Below are 5498 nucleotides of genomic sequence, written 5' to 3'. Positions count from 1 at the left end.
CCACAGGATGTCTCCTGGTGACACAGAATCGAGATTAGAAAAACCTGAGATGGTCCGGGAGGTGGCGCAGTGATAAAGCTTTGGACTCTCAAGCATGAGGTCCTGAGTTCGATCCCCAGCAGCACATGTGCCAGAGTGATGTCTGGTTCTTTCTCTCTCCTCCAATCTTTCTCATAAATAAATAAAATCTTAAATAAAAAGAAAAAGAAAAACCTGGGGCCAGGGATCTGGGAGGTGACACAGTGGGTCAAGCACATATAACATGAAACTTGAGGTTGGCTTAAGGATCCCGGTTTGAGCTCCTGGCTCCCCACCTGCAGGGGGTTTGCTTCACAGGAGGTGAAGCAGGTCTGCAGGTGTCTGTCTTTCTCTCCCCCTCTCTGTCTTCTGCTCCTCTCTTGATTTCTCTCTGTCCTATCCAACAACAACATCAGTAACAACAATAACAACAACGATGACAATAAACAAGGGCAACAAAAAGGAAAAAATTAAAAAAAAAAAAAAGAAAAAGAAAAACCTGGGGCCAGGAGGTGGCACACTCATTAAGTGCACACACCACAATGTGCAAGGACCCAGATTCAAGACCCTGGTGCCCACCTACAGGGGAAAGCTTCATGAGTCATGAAGCAGGGCTGTGGTTTCTCTCTTTCTGTCTTCCCCCAATTTCTCTCTGGCTCTATCCAATAATAAATTAATTTAAAAAAATCAGCAGAGGGAGTTGGGCGGTAGTGCAGTGGATTAAGCGTATGTGGCACAAAGTGCAAAGACCGGCTTAAGGATCCCAGTTTGAGCCCCTGGCTCCCCATCTACAGGGGAGCTGCCTCACAGGCGGTGAAGCAGGTCTGCAGGTGTCTCTCTTTCTCCCCCCCCTCTGTCTTCCTCTCTCCATCTCTCTCTGTCCTATCCAACAATGACAACAATAATAACTACAACAATAAAACAACAAGGGCAACAAAAGGGAATAAACAAATAAATATAAATTTAAAAAATACAGTAGATAATTCATAAAAAGAGAGAGAAGGGGCAGGTCTGCAGATGTCTATCTTTCTCTCCCCTCTCTGTCTTCCTGTCCTCTCTCCATTTCTCTCTGTCCTATCCAACAACAAGAGTAACAACAAGGGCAACAAAATGGGAAAAATGGCCTCCAGGAGCAGTGGATTCGTACTGCAGGCACCGAGCGCCAGCAATAACCCTGGAGACAAATAATAATAAAGTAAAAAATAGAGAGAAAGAAAGCCTGCCAGAAGCAGTGGAGTCACATAGTGTGAAGCTTCAGCAAAGCCTTGGAGGCATTAAGTGATAAATCTTATAAAGGAGGGAGAGAAAGACAAGCACCCCAGGAATCCACTCTGAGGTTCTGCTGGGGAAGCAAGGCCCCAGGAAATCACTTAATCCTTCCCCTACCCCCAATCAACCTTCCAAAAAGCTCCAGACTAGGAGATGTGGGACTGAGCTGAGAGTTCAGATAACAACCAACCCTCCCCACCCCTCTACCCCTGCATACCTTCATAGCAAAGGACTTGCCCAAGGACAACAATGACCTAGGTTAAATCAAGCACCCACCTGAGTGAGCACTTCCCAGCACCTCATGTACCCAAGCAGACACTTCCTCCACCTTACTGACACTTGGAGATCAATAAGCCCCAGGCCACAGCCTAGTCCCCGACCTACAAAGTCTTTGCAGATTATCACACCTGTGTCCCAGTGATGACCTCAGGCGAGGTCCACTGATGGGTGGGCACTCCCCTCTGGCCATTGGCTTCCTCCGCTGCATCCTGGGAGCAGTGACTGCAACTGCAGTATTAGGAGTTTGGAGGCTTTTAGTCAGCAGCACCTGCGATGACTTCTTTGTGGAATCCTCAGCCAGCCGACACTTCTTCCTCAATTCCCGTCCCTGCCCAGAGAGATGGGAAGTGTGCACAGTACATGCCTGTGAAATTTGTGTCTATACACAGATGCATGTGTGAGTTACACTGGCTTTTCTGTCCCTGTATTCTTACTGTTATGATGCAAAAGACTGATTAGCTCTATGACCTTGACCAAGCTTTCAGATTTGAGACTAATGGACTCCATTTATTGTGACACAATCCACACACAATAAAATACACCCAGTGAAGTTTAGAGTTTGGTGGGTTTGACATCTGTAAACACCCATGGAGCCACTTTAATCAAGATAAGGAAGAGGACATTTCTGGCACCCCACAGAGTTCTTTGTACCTCATTCCAGTCCCAGCCCTTCCCCCACCTCCCCACCCCCACAAAGTGATGGGTTTTCAGTGGATTGTGGATTTGATGTGTCTGTCTTAAGGTTTTAAAAGGTATTAACAGCCCACCACCCCCACCCTGTTATAAAATGCCTATTCTTTCATCTGGGAGACAGCACAATGGTTATGCAAACAACTTTTATTCCTGAGGCTCTGAGGTCCCAGGTTCAATCCTTAGCACCACTATCAAATAGAGCAGAGCAGTGCTTTGTTGGGAAAAACAATTTTTTTTCTTAATTTAAAATGTACGTATTGTTTTGTATCTGGCTTCTTTGATGCAGAGGTTACCCTGTAGACAGTCTCAGTAATGTGATCTCTTTCTTCCTACACAAGGCTGATACTCAGGTCTGGCCTACGAAGTCAGCCTGCCTGGCCCTTAGTAGGGGCTCCAGTTTGCAGCCACGCAGACCCATAAAGCTCCCAGCGTCTGTGAAAAGCCCCAGATTCAGACGGTTGAGTCAAGAGTGTTGTGTGCTTTACAAGCAGCATCACCAGAGCTGCAAGGGAGCAAATTCCAAACATTCCGCTCCTAGGGAGAAAGAAGAGGCCCAAGGCAGAGGAGACAGCATAGTAGTCATGCTTCTAAACCGAGGCTCCAAGGTCTGGGGTTCAAGCTCACATAGCACCATACCCCAGAGCTGAGCAGTGCTCCCGTTATGCTGGGGAGTCAGCATAATGGTTATGAAAAGACTTTCATGCCTGAGGCTCTGAGCTCCCAGGTTCATTTCCCAGCACCAGAATTCAGCCAGAACCGAGCAGTGCTCTGGTCTCTGTGTCTTTCTCTCAGTATCTCTCATTTAAATAAAGTATAAAAGGGCAGGGATAGATAGCATAAGAGTCTGAGGCTCCAAAATCCCAGGTTCAATCCCCACACCACTGTAAACCAGAGCTGACCAGTGCTCTAGTTAAAAAAATTATATATACGGGGCCAGGCGGTGGCACACCTGGTTGAGAGCACATGTTACAGTGCTCAAGGACCCAGGTTCGAGCCCCCGTCTTCACCTGCAGGTGGAAAGCTTTGCAAGTGATGAATCAGTGCTGCAGGTGTCTGTCTCTTTCATTGTTTCCCCCTTCCTCTCGACTTCTGGCTGTCTCTATTCCAATAAACAAATAAAGATAATAAAAATTTAAATATATGTAATTTTATCCCATCCCTCCAACCTAAATAAAATTTTTAAATGGTTATGCAAATGACTTGTGCCTGAGCTTGAAGCCCCAAGTTCAAGCCCCAACACCACCATTAACCAGAGATGAGCTGTCCAATGGTAAAGAAAGAAAGAAAGAAAGAAAGAAAGAAAGAAAGAAAAGAAACCTCAAAACCGGCAGGGGAGCTGGCCCCCCAGGGATAATTGAAAGCGCGCCGGCCAGGCTGGCCCCGGGGAGGCGGCGGAGCGCCCCATGAATGGGCTGGGAGGAATGAAGGCCGCACAGTGGCCTCATTGTTCGGCGGCGGCCGGGGAAACTGAGGCCAGAGGGCGGCGGGAGGCGGCGGGTGACTGGAGGCTGGGTCACCGTGTGAGTCAGCGGCGCAGACAGGCTCGATTGCTGTCATTAAGGTTTACAGGCCGCCGCCGCCGCCACCGCGGCCCGCCCCGCCCGGAGTCCCCGCCGGCCGCGCCCCCGCGCCCCCCGAGCCCTCTCGGCCTCCCGCCCCGGCGCCCGACTGGGGGCGCCCCGCGGCTGCGGCTGCGGCTGCGCGCGGAGCAGGGGCGCTGGCACCCGGGCTCCTGCCGCCTGCCCAGGCTCCCCGGGGCCCGCGGCCGGCCGCGCCCCGAGGCTGGAACCTGAGCCCTCGGGTGGCCCCCGCCCCCGCCTCGGCTTCTACCTGCGGCGCCCCGGGAGGCGGCGCGGGCGCGGGGAGCGCGGCGCCGGGCAGACGGCGCTTGGCCCGACCCGGTCTCCGCCCGGCGCCTCCCCCCGCGCGCGCTCCCGCCGCCCGGCCGCGCGCAGAACCAGCACCCCCCCCCCCCCCCGCCCCGGGCCGCGCGCCGCCACCGCCACCCGGCTGAGTCACCAGCTGTGCTGCCCGGCCATCGGCGCGGGCCTCCGACCCCCGCAGCTTGGGGAGGGGGCTGCGAGCCCCACACCCACCCCGCCCCGGGAATTTTCCACCAGCTATTGTGCGGGACAGCCAGGGCTCCCCACCCTCGGGTGCACCCGGGGAGCCTCCTCCGGGACCCCCGCTGCCCATGGAAACCCCCCCTACTCCCTCCACAGACTCAACCAACTCCGGATCCCACGCCCGGACCCTCAGCCTCTCCTTGGGTGCAGGAGGAGGGGAAGGGTCCCGCGCAGAGACCCACACCCCGCCTACTACCCTGGGCTCACCCCGGGGTCACTTTGGAGGGGACACTTTGGAGAGGGCCAGGCGACACCAGCGCCCGGCCTGCCCTGGGGTGGGGGCGGGGAGCTGCATTCGTCCTCAATCTGGTAAAAATAGTCGTCTCTGCACAGAGGAGAACACTGGGAGCTTTTAAGTCCCGGTTTCAGAGCGAAACTCCAAACATACTTATTAAGAAACGGTGGCTTTATTTTGACTCATTTACCTAAATTTTCCACCGGGGTGGTGGTGGCGGTGGTGGTGGTGGTGGTGGTGGAGGAGGAGGAGGAGAGGTGGCGGTGGGCTTGTGGAATTCCTAAAATAACTTTTAATGGAGCTCAGCCTTCCATTATGGGGAGCGCCGGGGCGCGGGCGGCGTCTGCAGGCCTGGGTCCGGGTCGCAGCCCGCGGCCGGCCACCAGTCCCCCCCCACACCCATGGGGGAGCTGTCTGCGCCCCGGGAAGCCCAGGTTGGGGTGCCTTCTCCCGCAAATGCTCAGAGGCAGCAGAGGCAAAGTAGAGAGAAAATATTAATAAGCTAAAATCAAATCAAAGGCGACAAGCAGCTTGTTTTGTCTGAAAGGTGCGCTCCAAGCCTCGGTCAAGGTCATGGTCACCTTCACTACCTGAGAGCTTTCATTCAGTAGCTGGTATACTCTCACCAACGGGGGGGGGGGGGCTCCACTGTCTACCTTACCCCACCCCACTGTTCAAAACCTTAAGGCCTTCTAGAACCTTCTTCCAAAAGGACCCAAAGGGAGGAGCATCGAAGGGAAGGAAGAATGAAGGTGGACAGGTGATGTCACCTTGATGTGTCACATTGCAGAGAATCATAAAACGTTTATGGGCCTGCGGGGGAGGGGGGCTGCCCACCTGCAGCTGTGAGGCCAGTGGACTCTCCTCCCAGTGCTGGG

General features: G+C 53.8%; 1 long non-coding RNA gene across 1 annotated transcript; it reads right to left on the bottom strand.

Moving 5' to 3' along the window:
- Positions 1 to 2385: 2385 nt before the first annotated feature.
- Positions 2386 to 4173, bottom strand: LOC132533168 (uncharacterized). Its single transcript, XR_009545079.1, has 3 exons — positions 4090 to 4173; positions 3267 to 3358; positions 2386 to 2691 (listed from the first exon to the last, which is right to left on the bottom strand). It is a non-coding gene; the product is annotated as an uncharacterized LOC132533168 (long non-coding RNA).
- Positions 4174 to 5498: the final 1325 nt, after the last annotated feature.

This window comes from Erinaceus europaeus, chromosome 15 (genome assembly GCF_950295315.1).
Source record: "Erinaceus europaeus chromosome 15, mEriEur2.1, whole genome shotgun sequence".
In the NCBI taxonomy this organism is placed as follows: Eukaryota; Metazoa; Chordata; class Mammalia; order Eulipotyphla; family Erinaceidae; genus Erinaceus; species Erinaceus europaeus.
The sequence above is the reverse complement of the archived record's forward strand: the minus strand, read 5'-3'. Positions and strand labels throughout refer to the sequence as shown.